Source organism: Heliangelus exortis, chromosome 15 (assembly GCF_036169615.1).
Source record: "Heliangelus exortis chromosome 15, bHelExo1.hap1, whole genome shotgun sequence".
In the NCBI taxonomy this organism is placed as follows: domain Eukaryota; kingdom Metazoa; phylum Chordata; class Aves; order Apodiformes; family Trochilidae; genus Heliangelus; species Heliangelus exortis.
The window spans coordinates 12,849,615-12,877,350 of NC_092436.1; the positions used below are offsets into that span (position 1 = coordinate 12,849,615).

At 42.7% G+C, this 27,736-nt stretch overlaps 1 protein-coding gene and 1 long non-coding RNA gene across 6 annotated transcripts in view; both read right to left on the minus strand.

The window, feature by feature from the left end:
- Positions 1–6,776: 6,776 nt before the first annotated feature.
- LOC139803052 (uncharacterized) lies at positions 6,777–17,256 on the minus strand. Of its 2 annotated transcripts, none has more exons than XR_011728861.1 (3): positions 11,084–17,256; positions 8,107–9,937; positions 6,777–7,366 (listed from the first exon to the last, which is right to left on the minus strand). It is a non-coding gene; the product is annotated as an uncharacterized lncRNA (long non-coding RNA). The 2 variants fall into 2 exon arrangements; XR_011728860.1 differs by having other exon boundaries at positions 8,103–9,937.
- A 7,559-nt stretch (positions 17,257–24,815) lies between these two features.
- Positions 24,816–27,736, minus strand: part of FBXW11 (F-box and WD repeat domain containing 11) — a 74,178-nt gene continuing 71,257 nt past the window's right edge. For all 4 annotated transcript variants that reach the window (XM_071758354.1, XM_071758353.1, XM_071758352.1 and 1 more), the window contains one exon: positions 24,816–27,337. The gene's annotated coding sequence lies outside the window, so the exon portion shown is untranslated. The remainder of the gene's footprint in view (positions 27,338–27,736) is intronic.

Consider the following 27,736-nt stretch of genomic DNA (forward strand, 5'->3'; position numbering starts at 1 on the left):
CAGTTCCCATCCACTGAAGGCTCTTGAAAACTTTTGACTGCATATCTCTGTGGCTCTTACTCAGGTGAAACAGAGGTCACAACCAACTAAGAAACTTCTCCAGTGTTACAATTTTTATTTTTTACCTTATACCCAGTGTAATAGGCTGGGTATAATCTGCAAAGAGGCTGGAGGAAATAAGACATGAACCAAAGTGAACCTTTCACTGTGAGGTCTGAGAAGATTTCATTAACTTTTTATTATCATTAATATGTATCTTTGGATTGTCTTTTCATCTCTGATATCTACCCAGAGAGGGTGCAGTGCTCGTGTTTGTAACTGTACATTCCAGCTTCCCCTTGATTAACCAAATGCAAATAACTCTGTCTCAGAAGTGGCCCTGAGGGTATAGCTCTTGGGTGCCTAGGATTGGAAGGACTGAGGAAGAGAGGAGGTTGTACCCTCTGATTCAAACTTTTGAGTAACTAGGAGGCTTTCCAGAGGCAGCCACCCCTTATCTGACCTAATAAGAAGTTTACAACCCCATAGCACATTAGTAAGCTGAGAATGAATTTGCCCTGAAATTAGAGATAAGAAAGATTGAACTTATTTTTCCTTTCTTAACCATTCTTCCCATTCCTGCCCGAAGTTACTCAAGCTTTTTAGTCTGGTATTTCCTAGAACTTTCATGTATTTATTTTAAATAAAATTAAGGGATGGGGTGCCTGTTCTGAGTCTTATGAGGTTTCACAGTCCTCTCTTGCTAGTCAACCTAAAATTTTCTTTCCTCTCACCGTCAGATCCCATCTCATGTATTTTGTTGTTGTGGTTCCTCTTCCCATTTAGGGCTTTCATAAACTCCTTCACTCTTCCTTGTGCCATCACCCAGTGAAACTCTCACTATTTGCTTTCTTTTTAACTATTTCCCACGATTTTTTTTTTTTTTTTTTTTTTTTTTTTTTGTCACTCACCTGATTATTTTCCTGGCTACTTAATCCCCATCAAATCACTCATATCTTCCATCCAATTGGAACACAAAAAACACAATATCCCTGATACCAAGATGCCAGTGCAACCTCAGCAAATCGCATAATTGTCTCATTATTATCTGATTTGTTGTCTCCCTGTAACTCACAGGTCCAATAATACTGCTTCCCAAATCTCTCTGTCTGATTAAGTACTTGCAGTTTCCTTTAGACATAATAGCTACATTTTTCTAAAATGATTCATGTTTGGTTTCTTCTTATTATAGCATTAATCTCTTGAGGCTTCTTTTGTACAAGTGGATGGAAACACTTTTTTCCCCTTATTATTGCACAAGAAGATTTTTTGTCTTTGGACATGCCATAGTAAAATGGTTTTGGTGGCAACAAACCTAATTCCTGTGGTTATTAAACCATAACACACTTAAGGACAACTTAGTCACTGTGGAATAACACTGTCTTGTGAGCACCACATCCACCTTGCAGGAAGTGCTGAAGTAAGAGGAAGTGGGCTAGAGATAGACAAAGATGAAGGATTTGCAGGCTAAATAAGAAATTAAATTCAACTACTCTTAATGAATAAGTTTTTTTTAAAAAAACTAAGGACCAACAATTTTTTGTTACTCAAGATTTTTATGTTACTAAATTTTTATGTTACTCAAGATTTTGTAGTGACTCCTTTCATATAGTTGAAGAACAGCAAAAAAAAAGGTAGGAAAACTCGAATTTTTTATTGTGTATATATTTTTGATTAAAAAAATAGAATTTGAACTTTGGATCAGCAAGGAGGCAACATATGTTCTACAGCAACTGTCAGGATACTTGGTCTATAAAGGGGCTGCTGTCCTCTTGACTTTTCTCCCAGCCCCTCAGTCATGCCATTTCAAATAACTGCTTGCCCAACAAAAGTTCATTGTAGTGGGAATAGAATACAACTCTTTGGAAGGGCAGGGCAGGTCTCATGCATGCTCTCAGCCATGGGCTGTTTCAGGCTCCACAGCTAAAATTTTGTTTGTCTGAAGACAAATATATAAGTATACATATATATACATATATATATATGCCACTAGGTTAGCTCTGACCACCTTGTAACACTGCTAGGTTTGCTAGGTTTCCATAGTGTTTGGTCCACTTTATGTTTACCTTCTTTGATCTAAACAGTCTGAACTTCAGGTCTGCTTACAGTGTTAATTGATCAACAAGAAGACCAGATTGACAACCTGCCAATGGAGAAGAGTGAGATCCTCACAAGGTATTTTCAGGACTGGAAGGTTATGCTGCTCAATTTTGTTGCAAAACCAGTACCATCTCACAAAATTGAGAGATAAGGTATGTTGGAATGAAGACTCACATGTTAAAAAGCCTTTTGGTCATCAGTTACCTAGACACATCACATCTTTTTCATTTAAAAGCCCATGGCCAGATCCTTGACTGGTATAAAACTAACACAGCCCTACTGAAGAAATGTACTTTATACCAGCACGGTATATGTTGATCTTTATGAATTTACATGATCTTGTGGCAGCTGAATGTATTTACACACCAACTAGATGTATTTATGCACAGAACCTAGTTTAAAGAGGTTTATTTTGGGAGGTAACTTTCAGAAAAAGTACCCTTGAAGATTACATCACTTTAAAAGAATATTAATTTGTGTCACAGGACATGTTGCACACCTCAGCTTTACCCTTCAGCTGAGAGAACATTGCACTTCAGAGACATTCTGCTTCCCTGCACTGCACTTTGGGAATGTTTCATCATTTATAGTGACCTGGGAAAAGAGTGACTTGGGAGTTAGTTGGAGCACACTGAATGAGGGGGAGCTCTGTGGCATGCTGACACCAGCACTGCCTGCTACCAGCATCAGCCTGGCAAAATCTATGCTCATGCCCCCAGTCTAGACAGCTGAGAGGTGTGGAAGTGGCAGTGAGGAGGAGCAGGGGAGAGAAGCAAGTAGAAGAAAGAGTGGGAGGAACTAACTGGTCCCAGAGAAGTGAAGTTGAGCAGGAGCAAACACGTAAGTCAGCGAATGGAGGGAGGAAACAAAGAAGGAAGAGAAAAAAGTTCTCAATTAACAGCTTAAAGAAACAAGCCATAGGAAACTCTCCAAGTCTGCATCCTTTGGAAACAAAGCCATCAATAATGCAATCATAGAAAAGCATCCTCACTCCAAGTCTTGAACAGTACAGATCCAGGAAATATGAAATCCATCTGCTGTGGAGAAAATGTTTAATCAACAACAAAAAACCCATTTGATTTATTCTTTAGACACTGGGAGCAGACTCAGTCATTAAGCTGTGCTATCTAATGTGGTTAGATAACTTCTAGGGAACTAACCTCTTGTTGCCATTACTCTCAGAATGTGCTTTTCCCCTACGGCTTTACTCATCTGATTTCTCCCTTCTTATTATGACTCTGGTTGAGTTGATAGGTCATAATTTATACTACAGGCTGAGGCTTTCATGCCTTTGTCAGTAACCTGAGCCAGGGAAGTGAGTTATTCTTGCCTTTGCTTTGTTTCTTCATCTCATTCCTTCTCTGTCTGAGAGTGAACCTAGACCTAGAACATACAAATTCTATAGTATTGCCTCTCAAGAGAGAGGCAAAAATTTCCCTCCACTTTTAGTCACAGTGTGTGTTTCTGAGGGTCCAGGTTTTGGCTGGATAACAGGTATTCAATAGAAGCTCGCAGTGATACAGTCTCTTTAGTCCAAAAGTGCTTCCTAAACCACAGATTTATCCACTTCAATTATCCTGATGTTAAAACAAAGGCTTCATTGGAAAAGAGTAAGCACACAGTAGATACTCCCCTGCATAGCTGATGTTCAGTGGGCTCTTTGTCAGGCATTGTGTTTAGTCTAGCTCCAGACACTTCAGAAAATATTTCACCTACCACTTTTGGTGCTAGTTCCAGGTTAACCAGCTCTTTGTGGATAAAAGCCAGAGAATGGTTTACACTTGTTTTAAACTGTAACCTACTCATGCTACGCAGCAGACACAGACTAAAACTACTCAAGTCCTGAACTTGAACCTGTTTCTCTCAATGATCACATCTGCCAGTAGTAGTACAGAACAGTTCTTCATCTTTCTGGGCAAGGACTCCTAGAGCAGCTCCATTTACTGGGAGTGAAAAGCCCTTGAGACCCCCTCACATTGTGCGTCATGACCCACCCAGACACAGGGATGGAACTTCACTCCAGGAAGGAATGCACTGATTGTAAATGAAGGTCCTCAGCTTCTAAAATTCTCCTCTGTAAAGCAGCAATAGCTTCAGCTAATTCTAATGTGATGCAAGATCAACAAGTGGAGACAGGATCCTATACTGACAAAAATGGCTGCCTTCCTAATATGTGCTCTCACGTCCATACCAACATGCTAGTTGCATGAAGATGTCCAGATCACTTACCGGTAGACAGAAGGCAAAAGATTCACATGGGCTTAAAATACCTTTCTCATCCCACCTCATCTGAAAAGGACTAACCTTGAATTCTTTATCTTCAAAAGAGAGCTTTCCCAGATAGAGAAGGGAAGTCCTACCTCAGCTGAGCATTTTCTTATTAGGATTTAAGACATTCTCTGCATCTTCCACCATCAAGAATTTAGTGTGTTTGCTATCTGCAGCAGTATAAGTAAGATCTGTCTGGTTCTTGCCTGGGTGACATGAAAAGAAAAATGTATGGATTCAGTTAGGTAACAGGTATAATCAGGAGGCCACTTCAGACACCTGAAATTTCTTCCTAGGAAGGGTTAAGAAGTTGATCTCACCTACCAGTTTTTCAATAATCAAAGTCAAAAGCCAAAACAAAGCCAAAACATCCTCCCCTTGCAGCGGACAAAAACAAGAGAAAATCTGAATTAGCCCCACCAATACAGACAAATGCAGAATTGGCCCACTAAAGTACACTATCTGCTTCAAGAAGCCCTCATGGTCTTCTAAATCGGAGCAGCCATTCCTAATGTGAGGTGTGACATCTGCCATGGCCTTGCCAAGGGTGGTTCCTGCTCAGTGGTGAGTGAAATGATTATTGCATCTGCTGTCAGCTGGGGACTGCAGCATGGAAACCTGACGGATGAAAGGCACCATATAAATATACAGTATTATTCCTGCTATTACTATTATTTCACTGGCCTTTTGCCTCACTTTCTGGTTGAGCAAGAGAACATGAGTATTCCTGAATGTCCCCAACCCTGCATTTAGTCAAGCCTTGTCTTTAGCACTGTAGACCTCCAGATATAATTTTTTTCCCATCATCTCAATTCACAGAGCCACAGACCATGTTTCTTTACTTGGTATTAACTTCAAAGTATTTTCCCTTTAAAATACAACTCAATGTTATTTGTTAAATGACTGTTTTGAACTTGGATCCAATCTTTTTAGTTAAAAAAAAAAAAAAAAAAAGAAAAAAAATTGTTTTGTTTTTAGCTGGAAGGAATCCAAACTATCCACAGTTTTTATAACCCAACTTTCTTATGAGTCAGGGCATTTACTGCCAGAAAAATATTATTTTAACTTTATTAGTGCAATATAGTAGTGACAGCTAGTGGCTTTCATCAGCATAATGATGAGCGAGGGAGAGGTGCGACTGGCAGGATTTGTGGGAACAGATCCAGTTTGGGCCTTTATTCTGCCATTGTTGAGAGTCAGTGGAATATGATTGGGCTCTTCTGTGGATTTTACCAAAATTAGAAAATTCTAAAAACATACTTAAAATAAACCCTGAGATAGGAAATTCTAATAGTACAATACCCATGGATGATTTCTTCAGCTCACATTTATAAGTAAGGTAAAATTCATTACTTCCTTTATCCCAGATGAGATATTGAATGTTCACATTAGAGACTCCTTCACCATGAGCTAAAGAAACAATATTCTCAGAATTCTAAATCACTGTCTAGTCCAAGGTAATATACAGACCATGTAGCCTAAATACAACTGACACAGCTCAGCTCCTTTTGAAAGAAGCAGGAGTTGTGCCTCAGTTTTCCATAAAGCAAGATCATGTCTTCAGCATTTTTTTTTTCAAAGCTGAAGCTCCTCCTCAGGCCTTCAGCCCAGACACATTTGCATGCAGATTTAGTCTTACACTCAGGAATACCAAAAAAAGCTCAAAATTTCACCTTTGCTTGACACAATTGAGGCAGTGCACTCACCAGACAGGCAGAGGCAGGGAATGCTCATGAGGCTTCTGAAGTGAGATTCATGTGGGAGTTTGGTAGAAATGTAACACTTCTAGTTCTGGCATTAAAGCTTATCATCAGCTTTGTAGCTGAAAATATTTTTTATTAACTGTGGAATTCATTAATAAACTTGAAGGTTCTCTTTCTTTCTTTCCAAGCTTGCCTGCAAAATTCAGTTTGGCACAAAACTTGCCAGATGTTCTTTGAAGACAAAGTGCATTATGCTTGTGTGACGATGGATGCGTGTCTGTGGAGCTTCAGATTATTAAATATTATTGTGCTTTCAAATTCTTTGGATCTCCAGGCTATTAAAGATCACTGTACTTTCAAATTTTGCTGTAGATCTTATGCTTTTCTTCTGTCCCTTTGGATCATAAATCCCTTGTTACTTGACCAAGCTTTTCATGTAGAAGGTCCATCAACGAAAAAAGAAGATAACTGAGAAAAAACTCTTAATAATTGTTTTATTTAGCCATGTGCACCCCAGCTACATACATAAAAGGAGATCAAATGTTGGAAAACTTATTTTGTATAAGCATATTACCCTGCACTGTCTGTCTGCAGCTTCGATAAACCTCAAGATCATTCTATAACAGACAGAACCTGAGTTATGCAACTGTTATGCAACTGTATGCAACTGTTGGGTTATGGCTCTGCAGGTGTGTGCCCGGGCGTGTGTGTGTGTATGTGTTTTATTATGAAAGGATTTACTTTTCCATGTGGGGCAGTGACAGCACCCTAGAAGAAGCAATTGCTGAGAAATATCTAATACAGTATTTGCACTAGGTCTGCAGTTTGTGTCAGTGTGCAACGTTGTTGCTCTGCTCTCCCTCCTTGGGATTATTAGGGGGTTTGTAACACTAAATATAATGGCTGCCTTTGAAGTGTAGACTTAAGAACTGAGGCAGTTTTTCCATGCTGGCAGTTGAGTTGCAGCCTTCTTTCTTGGATTGCAGGCCAAGGAAACAAGCAGTCAGCTCCACATCTGCTTGAAGCACCTCCACAGAGTCAACCCACTGCTTCCATCCGGGATGAAGCTTCCACCCCCCATCCTTCTCTTGCTGCTGGTCCCCATCTCTGTCGCGCTTTTATCTGTCAGGATAAGGTCAGGCCTAGGAATGTCTTCCAGGGCTTCTGGGGCAAAGTCCCCTTGGGACAGTGCAGCCCACTGATGCTGTCTCCAGAATCTGGGCTGCCTCTGCCCACAACGAAGCATTCCCCACATGCTGGAAAACAGTGAGTCAGAGCAGCAGCTTGAGGGAGACTTCAAATACTCCAACAGGTCTGGCAGAAATATTTATACACCTGCATTTTGCTCTACTTTCTCACTTTATAAATACATGAGATCCAGTTGAGCACTCGGCCTAGCAGAGCCAAGTATGCCCCTTTTAATTTGATGAACCAGCTGTTTTTCTGGCCTGTTCATATAAACATATTTGTGTGTGTTGATTTTGCAGTTCATTGGGAAAAAGAAACAGATGACAGGTCGTATGTACATTTTTGTTATGTATATAGTTTCACATAAAAAATTACCTTCAGTCCATATACTTGTTTACATTGCATGACAGGAAACAGCACATAAAACACTCAGTGAAGGCACAGGAGGTAGACTGCTAGTGCTATTTAACCTATCAGTTGCAAAATCAGTTCATACAGGTGACATGTAGCAGTGGGTCTGTTTACAGATCATCACGGGCTCCAATATCATGTGATATGAGTCCACACAGGAGATGATGCAGCCTGGACAGCAAGCTCCTGCTCACATATTCATTCCTTTGGTTTTGGCTTCCACACCCCTATTTCCATGTGTGAACTGGTACTGACATTCAAGATTCAGACCAGAATTTTCAAAGGATCTAAAACAACCCTTTGTGGCACTAAAGTGCCACACTAGATTGGAGAGTTTGTAGGTTGCTTTAAGTATCTCCTCCCAACAGACAGATGAGTAAAAAACCTACTCACCCACCTCTGGTTTTGCATGTAGGTGGACAGCAGGCACATGCTTGTGCTCGTCCCAGAATGTGGGCTTCTCAGGAGCTAATGCAATACAACAATCTCAACCAGCTCATAAAATTGTAACGGGATGTCAAGGAATTTATTGCCAACTCTGAAAAAGAAAAGCATTTCAATATCCTATTATGGCATCTCCCCAGCCCTATAACCTGCTGAGAACTGGGCTTTAAAATGCTGTACTAGCCAATCTCTCTAAATTTTGACTTCTATTTGGAGGCATTGTTTTTTATTCAGCTATAAATAAGTTGAATTATGGGATTTTTCAAGGGGAACATGCATCTGGAACATTACAAGGAAAACCTCAGGTTAATGCTCTGACAGTTTGTCTAGGCAGTAAAAGGTAATTGCATGTAAAAGCACAAAAGTTGTGCAGTCCCCAGCAGAAAGAAGTTTGCTTCATATAAACCACTGGAAATAGACAAGGGATGGGATACACATCCTGGAGGTGCCAGATTTCATTTTGCCAGTTTTATTATTTATACTTAAGAATACATCTATAGGTTTTATAATTTGCTCTATTTCTGGTTGTCTTTGGGGCCAAACTGAATAAACTACAGCCTAAGAAAATGGTTCATCCTGGTAAACTTTCACATTTCACCAGCAGCTTGAAATAGGTACAGTGTATTTTCACAGCTATCTGCCCCTTCCATTTAATCCCTGCTATCACTGAACTCCCTCTTTGCTTCGTGACAAAGCAGTGGAGCAGGACTCATCAAAAAGATATTAATAAACTACAAAGTTTTATTTCATTTTTAAGAAAAATTGATACTTTCTGCTTACTTTGGAATTTTACATAATTTTTCAGTTCCCTGTAAAATTCTAAAAGGTGTTTCATTTAAAAGTTCCCAAGGGAGTGTGCTATAGGGACAGGACACTTGTGTAACATCTCTGCACTCACATGCTCTCCAGAAGTGAAATATTTCCTGGGGAGAGGGGGGATGTGCCTGGTCTGCCTGAACATTTGCCATTTCCTTTCAAGGGTGATAAGCAAACAGGGACCCCTTTAGCTCTCTTTGTCAGCAAGATAACCCCAGCTGGACTGGCCCCAAAACTAAGTGAGGGGAACAACCTACTTCATCAACAGCAGAGCCAGGTGGCTGAATATATGGGAGAGAAATCACTTCCAAGTTGGTTGCCAAGCTCATGTTCTCTGCAGTGGGGCCCAGTTTTGTGCTGGAGAAGAGTTAGGACTCTGAATTGCAGTGTCATGGGATGCTTTGGGCAGAGAATTCACTGCTGTTGGCTGGAGGTGCTGAGAGACAGTGCTGATCTTGCTGAAGCTCTGAAAATAGATCTGCACCTGCTATTAGCTTCAGCTTTGCCATCAGAATCCTGTCCAAGGGTGTTAATAACTTAGGAATAAGAGAGGTTTGGAAAACAGACTCACCTCTTCCTCCCTATCAAGGAAATCTCCCAGACAAGTAGTCCAGATCTTTCTGACCATTCAGAAGTCAAGATAGTGAATTACAAGTGCTAGAAAGAAGGATGCAGAGAAGAAACCCCCCCACAGTTAACAACTGTTCAATGAAAGCGTGCAACAACCTAACCCAGATTGAAAATATGGTCAAAGATAGAGGTATAAATTGACTTGAACATATCTGAGTAACTTCCATGGCCATCAGATGAAAATCTGCATGTGCCAGCATCTCTGCTCCTTTTATGATTCTTTTCCTTGCTTTGCATGTTTCCAGGCTTGCCCAAGCACTGACAGTCTCTGTCTTCTGCTTTGTACCGGCTGCCCCTGTTGTTCCGGATCACACTTGCTGTTGAATATGGATATTCTTCTGTGAATGAAAAGTATAAGAAGGTAAGAAAAGATATTATTAAGTCAAAATTTCAAAATCAACCAATAATTTTAAATATTATTACTCTGGGGTGTGACATGAATTTAATACCTGAGCTTCAGAGTAGTTCAGCAATGCAGCTAAATTAATCTTCAACCTCTGTGACTTCCAAAATCTTATGACATTTTTCAAAATCTTTTCCTAGGAGTTTAAAAATGCCCCCATCTACTCCAGAAGGCAGGGAATCTTTATCACTAGGCAAAGTTGGAGGACATATGTTTGGAAGTGGTTCTTTTTGAAGATGCTTACAAACTACTTAAAAGCAATAGGTTCTGGACTGCTGCTAAGGAGGTAAGTAATACAGGTAAATACATAAGTAATAAAAAACAATTATACAGGGAACACAAATCTAAAGAGAGTAATAGTAGCTTGAGCTCTATATGCATGCTAGTTTTAGGTAACTGCACATGAGGTCATTTGAACTATATGCTTTCAATCAGTAGTTTTTGTACTGTACACACAAGTAACACTTCATTTCAAACTAGTCCCCAAATTTTCCTGTTTGACAAACCACTTGGCCTACTCCAAACTCAGCCAAAGCAGAGCAGGCACCAGCCTGTGACTGGGACAAGCAGAGGGTCTCAGCTGAGTAGAGTTCTCGTGCTGCCAGTCCATACAGTACAATTTCTAATCAATGTGATTCTCTCCCACCGAGGACTTTATTATTGAGAATTAGGCTGGATATGTGCTCAACTCGCTTTAAAAATGGAAAATTAAAGCCCCACATTTTGCACAGGTGACCATGAACTATTCTCACAATAAGCTACAATAAAACTGTGCCCCCATTTACCTTGAACTCTGAGAGCCCTGTTGTTCACATGAATAGTGATGCTCTTCTCGCATTGCACTGCAGCACTGGCTGAGCAAGAAGGATACATATACAGTCCATGAAGTTCTTGCACAAAAAATATGGATTTTCCTTAAAAAGAATTATCATCTGGATGCCTGTTCTATCACTGCAGTAACTGGGACCCAGCAGATTTGGATTGTATCACATGGGACAAGTTAAAAACTTAGGATTGGGCTCCGGGATTGCCAAAATATCATAGAGGTAGTGGAAGAAGTAAAAGTCTCGCCAGCTCTTACATGAATGTGTGTTGGCTCTGGCATTCGTGCTGGAAGTCTCTATGTGGCAACTTGTATTTCCTCATTTCACTCCTCTTGTTTCAGCTATCCCGTCATGGAGTGAAAAAGCAAAACAAAACAAGAGCACTTAACATACGTGATTGATTAATCACTCTGCATAACTCACAGTAAATAGCCAAAAGCTAGTCAAGGCAAATAATTCACCAACATTCTGCAAGCTGAAATACATTTGTATGGAGTGCTCAGTTAGCTGTGACTAGCGGATTCTCAGAAATGGGCATTTGCAGGAAATTCATCAACAGAAAAAATATGGTATTTGTTACTGCCACCTTTGCCAGTTCCATTATGTGCCTAATAAGGCAAAACAGGGTAAGCAGAAGGTACAAACAAACCAGAAAACCAGCTGCGTACAAGGGTCCCATACCACCTGGAAGGACATTTTATCTCCATGCAGGATTCAGACCTCCCAGCAACCACAATTTCAGCTGCGTATACAGCACAGATTTTCAAAAGCATGTGATACCAGGTGTACAGACCCCATTTGAAAGCCCAGCCATCCAGCTTGGTTGCTGAATGAAGGCTGAACTCTGTTGGAACTAAACCATTCAATATTAACAACCTGGCATCAGGCTTGCTATTGTCTCACAGTGGTCATCAGATGCCAGAGAAAAATGAAACCTTGAGGGCCAAAGATCTTATCCAAGATCACCAGTAGAAAAGTGTTGTGCTACAAACTTGTTTTCTCAATGGACTTCCCTCCTGCTGTACCCCACGTGGCACATGGCCTAAAACACAGATGGATCAGCACCAGCACATATACAGCTGTAAATAGGTCATATATAATGGTGTTTCATTTTGTATTCCCAGCTTGCCAACAGATATCAGGCCATGTGTCCGGTCATGAGAGAGAGAACTTAAGACCTGGAATAATAGTTACAAATTTTTCCTTTGTATACAGTTGAGGAAGAGGGGCCCACTAGCAAGATGAAGGTTGTGCTGTAGCTGAGTGAAATGATTCATGTAAAGGCATGAACAAGCAGGTGAGTATCTGAACAGAACCAGAATGCACAGCTCCATGCTCACTTCTCAGAAACTCAACCCCAGCTTCAGCTTGGTTTCATGGCTGGGTTATTTACCCCACCAGTTTTGAGTGTCAACTGAAATGGTGCCATGGCAGAATTTATACCCAAGAAATAATCTGACTTCACCAAACTTAGTAAAAGGCTCTCACCTGCCAAAGCACAGGGAGAACCTGAACCATCTGGTACTGACACAGGTCCATTTCTGAATACTATCAGCTGCAGAATAAGCAGAACACAACACAGAAAAAAGCGTAAGGGAATCCTGCTCAAAACCTCACAGTCATTGTTCCCAAGAAATTAGCTGCTCTAAGCTTAATTAGCCAAATACATTGTATACACAGTATATACAATATATACATTTGCTTTCTGTCTTGCATCCATGCAAAATAACTATCAGCTCTAAAAGAACCACAGGGAAAAAACCCAAACAACAAACCTGAACAGGCAGGTCTTCATTGTACCTCTTCCATAGTATTCCTTGTCATTGCAACAAAACTGAGCAATCACTGAGCAATTTAGGGCACTTTGTCCGCACCTTTTCAACCAGTGACTGTTAAACAACAAATACACTGAGAGGAACACTCAAGAGGGTGCCTTGTCTATTTTCTCATGTAGTAGCAGGACTAAGAATATTTGTCTTACAGCACTAAAACAGGATGCGTATTTCCTCTGTGCTAGAAGACGCATGTGCTGCTCACAGAGAACTCCCAAACATCAAAGCTCAAGGTGCTATGAGGAGGGCACACATGACAGCATTATCATCCTGGTCATGGTGTGCAAATTAGCTCAAGCACCTGCTACCCCACACCTGTTGCAGTCTCTTTCTGCAGCAAAGCGGGCCCTCAAAGCATGGTTTATTATTATTTTAATTAACTGTCCAGCATCAGTATTTGCCCTCCTGGTTATGCAGGGCTGATTTTGGTATTGCTTTAATTGAAGCTCTTACCCTGAATACATGATTTTTCTACCTCCATTCCAATTTCTATCCAGCCCCTGTCAAGGCAACCAGTGCAGGCATTTATGGCCTTTCTGTTTGCTGAAATGTGATCTTTAGCAAAGCAAAGTTTGACCTCTCTTGCCTTTCAGGCCACAGCTTTCACTTAAGGCATCACTGGCACTGGGCACACAGAAGTTTTTTCACAGAGCCTGCAAGGATGCTGCCAAGTGAGAAGACTACATTTTTGCAAGGTGAACAACATAAACTGAAACATGTGTGAATCTCCTAGATGTGACAGAAAATCAGAACTGGGATGATTCAAGGACCAGTGTGTCTCCAGCAAGCAAGAGATTTAAACTGTATCTCCTACACATCTCCCCCCCCCTTTTTTTTTCCAACACGTAAATGCACAGATACCTCAGTGCCCAAGTGACACTCTGCTTAACCACATGCCTGCCTAAAAAACTAAAATTCTCCCATAGGAATACAATCACTTCTACAACAATCTTTTTACCAAGTCCTGCTTATGATTGAACTCCCTGGTGTCCCATCTCCTAAGCTCCTTTCCCAGCCCTTACTCCAGCAGCTGCTCCCATATATTTGGCAAATGATGCAGCTAACCAACCCAGCTACTTGGCAGCTACCTGCTGCTGTGCCCTGCTCTTTGAGCATGTTCCTGTTTTCACCAAGAGCCTTTCCAAATGCTTGAGAAGATGCTTCATGGCTGTTCCTGTGGCAGATCACTGCTGGTCCTCTCCATTTATCTCTTCTCAAAGAGATCCTGCCCGAAGTTAAGCCTTGCTATAGGCAACATTGACACTAAGGTTAATGCAATGCACTAATCTGGTCCAGGCTTTATCCAAGACATAAGATGTTCTTTTCCTACGTGCTGCAGTTCCTTAGCAATGGACACAGAAAGCCTTTCTCCCATCCTTTTTTTGGCCTTATCTGTTGACAAAAAACTGATCATTCAGGTACACACAACTTATTGCGTTTGGCTGATTTTTTTAAACTGTTTCCACAGCATATACAGACTCAGCATTTGCTCCACTTTCAAGACACCCCATAGCAATTTTTTCTAAGATAAAAGACTTAGAATTCATGGCTTTGCTGAGATAGATCAGAAAAAATCAAGCTAAACCCAGCGTGGAATGAACTCACCAGCTGAAGCTATGTAAACCAACATGTCAAGACAGCAGGAAGTGTTGGGAGGGTGGTAAAATTAGAATTTTCCCAAGCAAAACATTTTTATTAATTTGATAACTATCAGCATTTCATTCTGACATTAGCTAAAATTCCAGTCTATATATTGGGAAATGACAGCTTTCTGTTAAATGCTGAGGGATTTATTATTTTTTATTATTATTATATTTTACAGCAATGTTCAAACAGCTCAGAAGCATTTTCTCTGTTTCTGATGGTGAGTTTCACTTATAACCAGCATACACTGGTATGTGTTTCAAAAAATATTTCCATATGCTAAAGGAATGCAAATGGTTGCCAAAGAAAGTGGCTGCTACAGCAGCAGGCTAGGGCTGTTTTTAAAGGAAAAACTGCTACAGAAACGAGGTATCCACAGAGGTACACTAAAGCAGCACTAACTGCAGTGACCTTGAGATGACCTAGACCTCCTCATATTACAAAAATGAAAAGGGAGTTAGAAAATCTGAGGCCAATTAGGCTTTTTTTTTTTTTTTCCTGGAGACATGATGAAATTTCCTGAAACAAAAACTTTAGCAAATTCTATAAAATACTTCTAGCTTTGGTGGAAAAATAAATTATTGCCTTTTTATCTCCTCATTCCTGAGGCACAGAACTGGCCCACTTCTGTTTGTGCAGATGGATTGGTGGGAAAACACCCAAAGAAGGGCCAAGTGGTGAGATTCTTGGCACAGGCAATTAAGTGTGAAGTTATTCTCAGGGCTGCCTATTTGTTATTGCAGCAGGAATCATTAAGATTATATGGAAAGATATTGTCTGGGAAAATGTGTGAAGTAAGGATTATATGTCCTGAAATGCGATCAGCAAGCATCATCTGTCCTTGACAGAATCTCTGGACCAGCAATGCTGTCCAGCATTGGTGGCTGTGCAGGTGGCTCCCTGGACACTTGGCTTCTGGTCTGAATGTGACTTCTGAAGCACATCCATTGGCCAGAAGGCAGGAGTCATCACTGAAGAGAAGTTTGTCTCCTCACTGCCCTCCAGTGCTCTGTATTCGTCTGTATCCATATCAGTGGACACTCATGGCAGTGTGCAGTTTGTAGTGAGCTCAAGGTGCAGTGAAGCATCATTCTGGAGCTGATCCCAGAGGAGGGTTTGGTGTTCAGGAGCTTCACATCATCACAGCCAAGCAGAGGTAGGCGAGATGGCTCTGCCTTGGAACATTCCCACACCATCTCTCTTAAATGCATGTTTTTGCCTGGCCTGCTGCCACTGGTGCCAAGGTGAGCACAGCCACTATATCACAAAACCCATGGTGGGTTCTGAACCTTAGGGCCTCATTGTTGTACATCCATCCCTGCCTTGGATGCCCTAGGATCACCATGTGAATGCCCCACAAATCAAATTTAGCTCACAGGATGAAGGGCTGCCCATTGCCTTCCTCATCCAGGAGGTGCTGAGCAAGATCCACATTGGTTTCTCTAAGAAATGGGTGCAACCAGAACAGACAGGGCGTCTCTGCAAAGAAAATTTTCACTGCCACCATTGCCAGTGGCAGACCACAGGGGCTGCCCCTCTCCCTGCTGCTGTGCTGCTCTCCCCAGCCCCCCTCCCTTTTTAATCAGGCCAGGGCTGGATGGAGTGCAGCTGCAAAAAGGGACAGAGTTCTGTGCCAAGAAGCATCAGGATGGGCACTAAGGAGCGTGAAGGTCCTCAGCAGATCTCAGACAGACCGTGCACCAAACCTGTCTACACCTACAGCTCTCCCTAAAAGTGAGGGCTCAAGTACAAAACCAGTGAGGCATTTTTCTCTCCCACCCAAGGGGAAGCCGAGGTTTGGGTCTACACCACTTTGGCCACTGCCCCGCGCCTCTCCTCCTCACTTAGTGCAATCCTGTTCAGGAGGGAAACGTTTGTGTTTCAAACCAAATGCTGGTGGTTTGGACTTTTCCTTTTCACAGCTTGAGTCTCATGGCATCTGCTACAGAGTGTGACAAGAGTTTGCAAGTCAGCCAGGAGCATGTGCCGAGGTAAACGGATGCCTAGAAGTGCTGGGGAGCAGCCAGCAGGATGTCTTTGCCTTGTGCTTGCCAAACCAGCCCAGGGGATTTGGAGTCAACAGTGTGTGTGCTTGAACACTCCAAGCACCTTTTCTCCAATCGATTCCCCCCACATCACCTCCGAGGAGCAGTCACAGTGCAGGCGAGCACGCTGCAGGGAGAAGAGTGCAGCCACATGCAAAACTCATCAGAGATGTTTTTAGACAGGAAAGACCTGCAAGATCATTGTATTCATCTGCTGGTAAGAAGGTCCATTGTGCTGATACCAGAAATCCCACAAAGAAGAACCTGCCTGCATTCCTCTGACACGGCTGGATTACCCAACCACCAGGGCTGCTCCAGGTTTACAGCCACCATCAGACAGAAGGAAAGATGATACTGTGAGAGAGGGTGGTTGAACTCCAAGCCTTTCCAGATGCAGCTGTAACCAAATACTGTTCCCAAAGCGCTGATGATGCTCAGGCAAGACAGTGGAGCAGCATTAGGTTATTATCAAAGACAAAAACCAGTATTTGTAATGCCTAATTAGATACATCCAATTGTGTTGTGCAGAGATGCATAAAGCACACTGAAAATTCAGTGGAATCTCTCTGATTCAGCTGTAGTTTTGACTTCTTTAATTACTGTCTAGAATAAAATTTAAATTATAAAATGAAAGGAAAATCTAAGAATAAAAGCTTCAAGCAGTGCCAACAGATTTCATTTGGCTCATACCATATGTTTACTGACAGTGGAAACACCCAGGGAAACCAAGCAAGGTCATGCAACTAAATCAAGAGAGGTCTATGTCCAAATAAGTCCGTTATCCTTCTACAGTACCTGGATTCAGCCTCAATTATGTCTTCAAAGAGAACCTTATGGTTAATTACTGCTGATATTTGCCATATTATATTCTGAATTCTGGCTTCTTGTCAATGAAGAACCTTCCCTGGAAAGAAGTGTTTCTGGAGAAGACACACAGCACTACCATGAAGACACTGACTCTCATAGCAGTGTTTTTTCCTGGCATCTAAGTGATTAACAGCTCACTTGTGTCCTGTTTCAGTACCACAGAGCATAGCAACAACATTTTTAAATTATCCAGGGAACAGCTGGAACTTGGAAAAGCCACGGAGTGCTCCAGTCCATCCCACTCCAGAGCAGTGGCACAGCAAGACTGCAGGAACAGGGGGTCTAACATGACACAGGGTGGCCATAAAACCTGTCACTGACACAGAGCATGGCAATTTGCTCAGCAGCCTCAGCCTGGATCATAAAAACTCATCAAGCTGCAACAGAGCAACCAAAATACAATTTTAGCATCCCCACAGGTGGGCCTTAAACCACACTGATGATCACAGCACAGTTTTAACAGTGCTCTAAGCAATGCAGCTCATATCTGGCACATGGTGCCTTTTCTCCACCTCTGCCAGTGGAACAGCATATCCAAGGGAGGGCTGCACTCCTGTAGAATGGGTCTGGCCTGGGGATTTTTTAGGACTAGCACTACTTCAAGTGGAAAAAAGGAGAAGAGAATCTTTGCTGAATTTATTTTTTGCATTATTCCTATGTTCTTTCTTTAGGAGAGGTTGTCCCTGAGGCTCCCCAGGACCCTCAAGAAGGATCAAACAGTGTCCACAACAACCCTCTGCTCCTGGGAATCCCCCAGACACTCAGTGCATTGCAGAGGAAGGTCCATGTCCTGCACAGCCATGCTCTACCCATCTGCCCTGCCAGAGATGTTGAGTTTAGGATGGAAGCTTTTGGCTGTCAGAAATCTGTAGCCCAGACCATTACATACTTTGAAAATAAGAGCTGAGGCCTTGATCTTGATTCAGTGGGATATTGTGGTTGGTGCTGTAAAAATACAGATGCTGAGAGCATGACTCTGGACTCACTCACTTGGAAAAATGCTGAGAACTCCCTCCTGTAACTCACTTTCCACACGAACCAGGTGGCTCCCATAGCAAACTCAGCCTCTTTCAGGACCAGGTGCAGCATAAGGAGTGGCATGAAGTCACTGGCTCCACCTATGCCAAGATTTCCCCTCAGCTGAAAGATTCAAATCCTGAAATGTCTCTAATGCTTTGTCTTGTATTTTGTTCCCTTGGGGTTTTGTTTGGTTTGTTTTGTTGTTACAAAATACAAGGATCTCAACAAATGTATTAGAGAAACATACTTCCTGTAAGCTAATTTCCTTAGCAATAGGTAAATTTCAGTAAAGCTATTAAAAAATAATGAGAAAAACCACAGAACATACAACTTTGAAACCCTTTGTGACCTTTTGTCCCTATTACTCTTCACCTGTAGAAAACAAGTAAACACTGAACAGGAAAGGGCCGAGCAACAACTGGAAAAGCATCTTCCCATGGATGCAGGTAAGAGCTGGGAAAAAAACCAAGCACTCGGCTGAACACTGTGTGTCCTACAGCCAGTACCTGCTTTCCAGAGATGCTCTAGAGAAATTCACTCTGTAATAAGGATCACAAGGATTCAAGGTGAAAGAATACAATCAACGGAACATAAATAAGGAAAATCTGGTGGCAGCAGGAGAGGGAACCTTCGAAAACACACCATGGCTGAGCACAATCCTCCTCTTTTTTATTAGCAGCTCTTTGTTCTAGCAAGACCTCACAGTTATCTCTTAGATCAGGTGAGAATCTGGAGGGATGCACCAGCTTGAGAGAAGCCTTTGCTATTGAGGTGGCTCCATGGGCATGCCATGATCTCCTCCAGCTGAAAGGGTCACCACCACCTCTTCCTGTGGCATTCTTGGCCAAGATCCTCATCCAGCAGAACTCCCAGCCCCTGGGTTCACTTTCTTTTCCGATACGGAAGTGCCAGCCCATCTCAGTGGAAGCCTTTACAGGAGAAAAAGCAAATATTTCTTCTAAGCATGATGTGTTTGGAAATTAAAAATAAAACCTTCAAAGGGCTCCTTCAAAGGAAAAAAAAGGAGGAAAAGAAAATAGAAAAATTTTGACTGTGGAAAAAAAAAAACCCAAGAGATACAAATGCATCTCACTTTATTTGCACTGGCCTGTGCCAAGGAAAAGATGAAATTGCAAGCCTTTAAATCATCTAGATGAGGAAAGCTGTTTCTACTTCAGCCTGAGACCTTTCTCCAGATAGAGAAGGGGCCACCAATACAGGGGCTGCCTCCCCCCACTGGTGAGCAGAGGATGTGGCAGTGTCTGAGCAGCCCGTTTTGCCGGATATGAGGGAAGCCATTCCCCCACTGACACATCTCACACCAGCCTGCTGCCCACGAGGTGGATCCATAAACATAGAGCAGGAACATCTCACAGCTTGTCCACCATGTCCAGAGGGGAAGTGTCTCCCAGAGCAGGCACTTGCCCCCATCCATCTTCTCCTCTTGGCATGCATGGCCACTGCTGCTCATGGAGTCTTGCCAGCAAGTACCAAGAATAAACTTCCAATAATATACATTCCTCTTCACTCCAGAAGAAAAAATGGCTGTTTCCAACCCCCCTGGAGGCTTCTGACTTGTGCAAGCATTGGCCTCATGTTGCATGTCAGCAGCTCATGGAAGTGGAGAGCAGCATCCACCCCCTGCAGGCAGGGATGAATAAGGGCTGGCAGCACCCACCCCACAAAGAAGGTTGGGGGGTGCCAGACACAGGAACCCACAACCTCTGTGCTGTGGCCATTAGAGATGCAAAGCCCTGACACCACTTGGCAGAGCTTGGCCCTGTAACTTCATTGTTTGAAGGTGCAAGAGGGAGCTGGGAGCACGTCAGGCTTTGCTGGGATAAGGGCACATCAGAGGAACAGGCAGGGTGGATCTTGGAGGTGAAGGAACTCAAAATCAGAGGGAACCCTGACCCATGGGGGCAGAAGGGTTCCCTTTCCACTTGGAAAGGAGGTAAGAAAGCTCCTGCAGCAGAGATGGGAAGAGGGGCAGGGCCAGGCCAGGCCAGGATGGCCCCTGACATGATTAACAGCCCCATGCAGGAAGCACCCATGCTCAAAACCAGCTCAGAGCACAGGGATACCAAAGCATTGACTGGACTAGAGTGCTCTAGAGCAGCTGGTCACAGGTCACAGGTCCTTATAATCTCATGAGCCCTCAGAGCATGTCACAAGTGCCTCCCTGTTGCCACCCCCTGGCCTGTTTAAGTCCTAGTTACTAGCCAACAGCCACACACTGCCTCCATAATAAAAAGATTGGTGGTAAAACAATGTGGTACCACCAGCAGCTCTGGTTTGTGGGCCTGGGTAGGAGGGGTCCACATGCCGCAACCTCCTTCCCCAGCACACTGCTGGCTCTCAGCTGCCCTTGATCTGATTACCTCCAGGATTGTTTCCACCCGGTCACCAGAACAGCTTCTAAAGCTTTGCTCATACAGCCTGTGCAAGTAACAAATCTGAGATTCCCTTCTAGAAGTTTGACCATGTTGAGATATGGCTTTTGGAGGACACTCACTGCTCCCCAAAGACTCTCTGTGCCACATCCCATCCTGTGCAGAGGGGCTGACAGCTCTGCTCAGAACCAGCCCCCCTCCCCCCGGTAAGTACCTGATTTGCTGTTTCTTTTCAACCTATCACCTGTCATTTTCTTCTCTCTGTAATTAAGACCAGAGCACCCAGGAGCACACTGTTTCTTCACTGTGCAGTCAAAGTGGGTTTGAAGGTGCAGAGCAGGATCACTCTGATACAGTGCCCCACAGCCCTCAGCAGCAGACAGGACAAGGAGAGCAACACATCCACACTCAGCTCCTGCTCTGCCTGCCTGGGAAGCAGGGACACTTCAGGGGACCAAATCCATTCCCCCAACCTCTCTGAGCTCTGCCTGAGGGGTTTCACTAACCCACACCAACCTCTAAATTCTGCATGTTGCAGCCCTTCAACCAAGAGAGTGGACTTAAACAAGCAAAACCATGAATGCATGAGCTCAAAAATAGAAACAAGTAAGAAAACAGCCACCAAACCCCTGCCTGGGGAGTTTGTGGTTTACAGGCATACTAGAAGCATGTTGCACATGGAGGACTCCAGCCTCTGCACATTGAAGGGAGTTTGCTCTACTCCGACCCAAATGATTTTGCTCTCACCAGGGCACTTCCAGCCCGAGAGCAAGCAGTTTCATCCCTGCTCCCCCAAAGGGCACAGGGGTAAGATCCACTGATGCTTTTGGCACAGGGAGATCTTGTAAAGCTCCTTGCATGTGTCCACTCACTTTGCTGTAAAGCTTTGGGAGCAAAGGCCAACAAATTCCACGTGCTTCCTGAATAGGCAGAGCTGGGCAAACAGGTAACCTTGGAGGAAATAATTTAGCTGTTACAGTATTTTGAAGTAATTAGTTAACAACATTTTGTTATGACTTATGGTTGTCCTTACACTACTCAAGACAAGGTTGTACCTCATACCTTACCTGTAAAAAGGGCAGGGTAAGGAGCTGTGCCTGCTAACATAACCAGCAAGATCTGTTCCAGAAACACATATCTCTCTCTCTCCAGCTTCCACAAGGCATTGAAAAAGTTTCAGGATGGGCCTGTTCTCTTCACACCAAACTAAAAGGCTGACTAAAATCCCCCAGTTCCATTACAGTAAAAAGATCTGATGTCTGCCCAGATGCAGGACTGAGGGCAAACACCCAAAACTCCCATGCTGCCCTCCCTGGCAGGATGCCTGGCACAGTCAGCCTCTGCAGAAATACAACCAGTCTCATACAGGACAGGAAAGTGACATCTTCCTCCACATCCAAGCGCTCCCTGCACACATTGATCCCTGCCAGCTATTCTGTTTTTCCAAGTTTTCCCACTGGGCCCTCCCTGTTCCTTCCCACAACCCTGCAGTCCTGCTCTCAGTCTCTACTTGGGTCTTCTCCATCTCACAGCTGCTCAGAAAGAAAAAACAAAGTTCTGGAGACAGTGAGAAGCAGAGGCAAAGAACTAGCAGGCATCTGGGGAGAAAAGACAACCTGCATAGAGGAGAGGTTCAGCGAAGTCAAGCAGAAACTCAGCTCTGCACTGCAGAGGGGAAAGTTCCAGGCCAGACATTTTGTAACATCAGGCCTAAACATCTCTTTCTGGGCTCTCTCATCTGCAGCTCTTCTCCCTCCCATCCCCTCCTTCAATCACACTTGCCATTCATTAAAGAAATGCATTTGTATCCAATTAAGCTCATCAGCAGGGCTCTGACCTCCACAACAAACCCAGGCTGAGCTGAGTTAAGTTTAAGAGGAACGTTTCTGCAGGCAGCAGCTCTGCTGGGAAGCTGTCAACGTGCACTGCTGACACAGTGGTGAAAGTCAGAGCGATGTCCTTGCAGACACAGGCACAGCACACAAACCAACCCCAGCAGTGACAGCTGGGCAATCACCTCCCTTGGTTGACAGATGACGCTGGAGAACTGCACTCTGGGGGAAAAGAGTCAGGAGAGCCACGGACACCAAACCTTGCCAGAGTCTAAAGTACAACAGCCCCGCCTGCTGCAGTTCTTCTTCAGGTAGGAGCTTTTAAAGAATCCCATACTTTGTAGTTCTCTGAGCACTTTTCCCCTCCTACCCTCCTGACAAATGATGCCCATAAAGAAATAAAGGGGGGGTTTTTTGTGTGTTAAAGCAAGAATTTCATCCTGCTGCTAATATCTAGTAACACAGCTTTGATTACAGAAAATTCAAAAAAGCTTAATTATGATTAAAACTCAATTACTAGACTTTTAAGACAAAAAAACTAAAACAAAAAGAAAAAACCCAAACATTCTCCTTCTGATTATTTATCCTGAGTCTGGTTTCACAACAGATTTTGAGGTATAAGACAATATATTAAAAATTTATTCTGACTGCAGAAATCAACCACTTGTACCTTGATACAATGCCCTCTTCACTATCTTTCCAAATTTGGTATTGAGTCCAAGATACAAAGTAGCCAAGCCCACTGCTGTGCAGAAGATACCCCTCATTCCCTCTGCTGTCACCCAGTTACCAGAAGTAGTGGGGACCAACAGGAGCTCCAGGTCCCCCAGCCCCTGGGAGCATCAGGTGTGAAGCCACATGCTGCTGCACCCCAGTAACCCCAACCCACCACCCAACTGGTGACCAGGGCTACCTCACATCTCCCAGCCTAACACCACTCAGGGCCCTCTCCTTAACCAGGAGCAGATGATCCCCAGAGCTGTCCCCTCCTTGCCCCCATGCTCCCAGGGAATTTCACCGCAGCTCTTACCTCATTCACAGGCATTGCTCTGAGCCTTCAGTGTGGGGTAAGAGTTCAAAGAGGCCCCAGACCACGCCAGGATGGGTGGGAGTCCCCAGCAGAGCTGTCTCCACAACTTCACCATGAAGGTTCTCCACTGGGAATTACAGATGACTGTTAAACAGGCTAAAACACATGGAAAAGCCCAACAAAACCAAACACAAAGACCACCCAGGTAACATGGGATCTTACAGTCTGACCTCAAAGTTTATACTCCAGAATTGAGCAGATAGATCAGAGAGGTTTTATGGCTTATTTGGTGAAAAGTATTAAGCATGATATTCACAACCCCCTCAAAAAGCTCAGCAAGGCTTCTCTTTTTACAGTGCACTTCTAGCAGAAAGTACATGAGATTTTACTTGCCTTTCTCTCACTTAAGTGAGAGATTGGTATTGAGTCAGAAGCAGCAGCAAAGGTGCTTTAAAAATTATTATCCGGTGTCAGAGTGGGCCAAGAAGAATAAAAAGTACATTAGAGAGACATTTTAAAGACTAAATTTGCCAACAGAACTTTTAAATTAGCCAGAACTTTGTTCAGATTCTTAGCATAGAGTTTATAGCACCTTTAAAAAATTTCAGGTTAGTGCTTCCAACATACACCTCACCGAAAATAACTTTTAAGAGAAGATGGGGGTGAACCCTGTGCTCAAGCACCACAAAGGGTGGAGAATGATGTTTTAATGAGACACTCTCATCCCCTTCTGCCTCCACACCCCGGACCTGGCAGTGAGGTCTTACCAACCCCCCTGTGCCAACGGTGTGAATGGCAGAGGGGCTGCACCACCAGTAACTTTTCATTGCTCAGAATGAACAGGAGCAACTCATTCACCACACAGCAGCAACTTCTCAAGTTGATTAAAAGCAAAATTAATTCACAAATAAAACTAGGGACAGGAGAGTAGGGCATACAGGGTAAAGATGAGAACTTCGAATAACTTCTTGTCACTGCACATTAGCTAAAGTAATCCCAAGAAAGTTTTTCATGAGACAACACCAGCACTGGAAGACCCTTTCTTTGCTCAGGGCACCAATACAGATTCTGCCAGCAGCCAAAGAACTGGTAATATTTTAAAAATTCTATCTGCATTCTTGATAAAGAAAAAAGATTCTTCCTATGATGTTTGTGCTGCCACATGACACTGAAACACTGCAGAGAAGCAGGATTCACGTGCCTCTAAGAATTTTTTGACCTAAGTGTGCACGGTAACAAAGGGAGGGGTAAAAAACCTGAGCCTGTTAACTGATGGGTGATACCCATGGCTGGTCACATGATGTTATTATCCATTTATTTGACGAATTAAGTTCAAACTTTTTTTTTTTTATTAAGCACATTCCACAGTACAAAGCTTTAGATCATGAACGATATCTGTACAATTTAACAGTTTCAAGAAGCTGTTCATACACCAACTTTCCAAACAGATAATTGGCAAACATAATTACAAGTTAGAATTAGACTATCCCAGTGCTTTGAAACATTAATATAGCAGTAATGTACAGTTGCTCAGGTATGGTTAGCAAAACAAAGTCCAGAGTGCAGCCAGGATCACTACCATTAATCCCAGGAGTCAAGTTCCTTGGGTGCCAATCACAAAAGCCCACTGCTATGTTACACAAAGCACAAAGAAGTTTAGACTGCATGTTCAAATACCATTATCTCCCACGGAAAAACAGGAATTTAAATCTTACACATGCATTTTTAAAAAAGGACTCCGTTCTTCGGAAACAAATACCATTTTCTTCAGGGCTGCAACAGGTTTTTTCTTTTTAAACAGTTTCATTTTAAAGCTATCAGATGAGAAGGGTAAAGTAAGACACTTTCACAAACTACTGTTAAGGTTACCAAATAATTATCGTTTAGGGGACGTTTAGGAGCGTGTTTTTAATCTTCTGTACTTCATCATATTTGCTCGTCTTGATGAAATAAATGTTGTAGTAATATGTAAATGGCAGTTTCCCTTAAACACTGATCCCAACACCTCTCAACGTGAAGGGTGAAGAGAAGAAAACTTTCAGTCGCGTTGCTGTAGCCGCTCGGTGACACCTTGATGGATGCTTTCTCTGAACTCCCTGGACACAGAATTGATGTGTCTAACCACAGCCAACCTGATCCCTCGGCCAGCCCCTGACCTTTCTGATTGTAAAAGGAAAACAACAGCAAACCGAAGAAATTGCTGCCAGAGGACAAAAAAAAAAAAAAAAAAAAAAAATACACGACGTAGGAATGACAACACATTTCTGTGCCAGCACACACCTTCCCCAGGAAAACAGGTGGACTTCAAGCTGAGGTTGGCTGAAGCACAAAAGAAAAGCCACCAATGGGTGCAGTCATACATGGCTAATGCAGATAAATCGTTCACAATTGCATTTATCCATGTCTTCTGACATGAGGAAAAAAATGCAGTAGCATTTCTATGACTACATAAAATCAGAGGGGAGATTATGACAACATAAGAAGAAATGACTGAGACTTCCTAATCAAAGGAATCATGCTAACAAAAAACAATGATGACCAGGACATCACACCATAGTCACAGCTGACAGCTACAGAAAAGAAAACCAGCATGGTACTGAGCATGGTGATGAGCTTGGTAACCAGAGTGTTGACTTGAAGGGACCTCCACTCCACTGAAGGGAAGTGTTACAAATCAGACATAAATAAATTTAACTTTGGCCCATGGTGTCTTCTCCACTGAGCAGCCAAACTAATGCTAACAAAGGACACCAGCAGGTGCTGGCGAGGACCTACTGGTGTTCAAAGAAAGACATCTGTAAATACTGCAGCAAAAAAATATAAGATACAGAACATAAATTAAACACTTTTTAATTTTTAAAAAGTTTAGAAATTACATTTTAAAATATGTAGTTCCCGTTAAAAAACAAAAATCCTAATGAATACTGAAAACCTCATTTTGTAGAGAAAATGTCTCGGTAACTCATATTAACTCCTACAGTGCCAGTAGTTAGAACATCCTGCTGCCAAGTGCTACCACATTCCATATTAGTGTGTAGTGTCAGGAAATCCTGACTGCCAGCACCCGGAGGTTACACTGTTATGTACATTGTATCTACATGCTTATACAGTATTTGAAATGAGGCAAGCACACATGGAAAGGTTTGACTATACCAAACATTTGGAAGCATAGGACGGCTGTAGTCCAGAGCACAGTTAAAAGGAAAAGACAGTGCTATACAACTAGTTCAGATAACCTAGCCTGAATTACAGGTAGTCTTTAATTTAAAAGAAATTATTGGTGCAGAAACAAGTAAACTGTAATCCAAAAATATTACTGAGCAATTCAGAAATATCTCTAAGAGTCCAACGTACACTCCTATCAATCAAAACAGGCTCTGAATCTGTCATGAGTAAAGTCTAAAGGGCATGGTGACTTGAAAAGCAAAGCTCTGTACATTCTGGGTATGTGTTTGGCACCCAAATTTCAGTGGAGAATGTTTGTTTTTCTTTTAAAGTCAGACAAAAGTGCAAAGCAATATAAATTAGGCCAAGTCCTTTCTTGACTTCTGATTTATTTCTGAAAAATAAGCCATCAGAGTTCTGTTTCTACGGACAATTTACATGTGAAGCTTTGGATTTCTCACCGCAGGGAAGGATAGGCTTCTGAAATTCATCTACTCGAAGTCAGTGAATTTGTAGTAAATTCAGAGACGGCCACTGAGAACAGGAAATATTAAGAAATTTAGATATATAATTGTGCTGCTTTGCATCTACACAGCATCTAGAACCAATTCTGACTTTAGCTGTCAATCAATATCTTCAGGCATGTAGTAGCCAAAAATCCAGTAGTTCAAGACTGTGAAACCCTGAAAAAGATAAAAGAGAAACTAAACAGACAGAAGACACAAACCAAAAAGAAACAGCTGGAGACATCTGGAAGAGGCTAGTCCCACCATCTTCTGCACCCCAGGCTGAAACTGGAAGAGCAAAATACCTGCAAGGACAGCAATACATGAAGGAGGTGCTTGCCATTAAACACTTCCCTCTGTGCTAGAAGTCCTTCCTTCGAGGAGAGGCACACCTCTACAGGACACAATTCATTGTAGAACATGCTCTGAATTCAGTTCAGAACAAGATTCTCAATGAGGGTCCCTGAGGGCTCCCCTATAATTTGGAAGCTTTCTTACATGCAGTTAGAATGAAAAACCCTCCTGGAGACCAACAGTGAAGCACCTGTCTTGCTAAATGCTGAATGTTTTTTACTG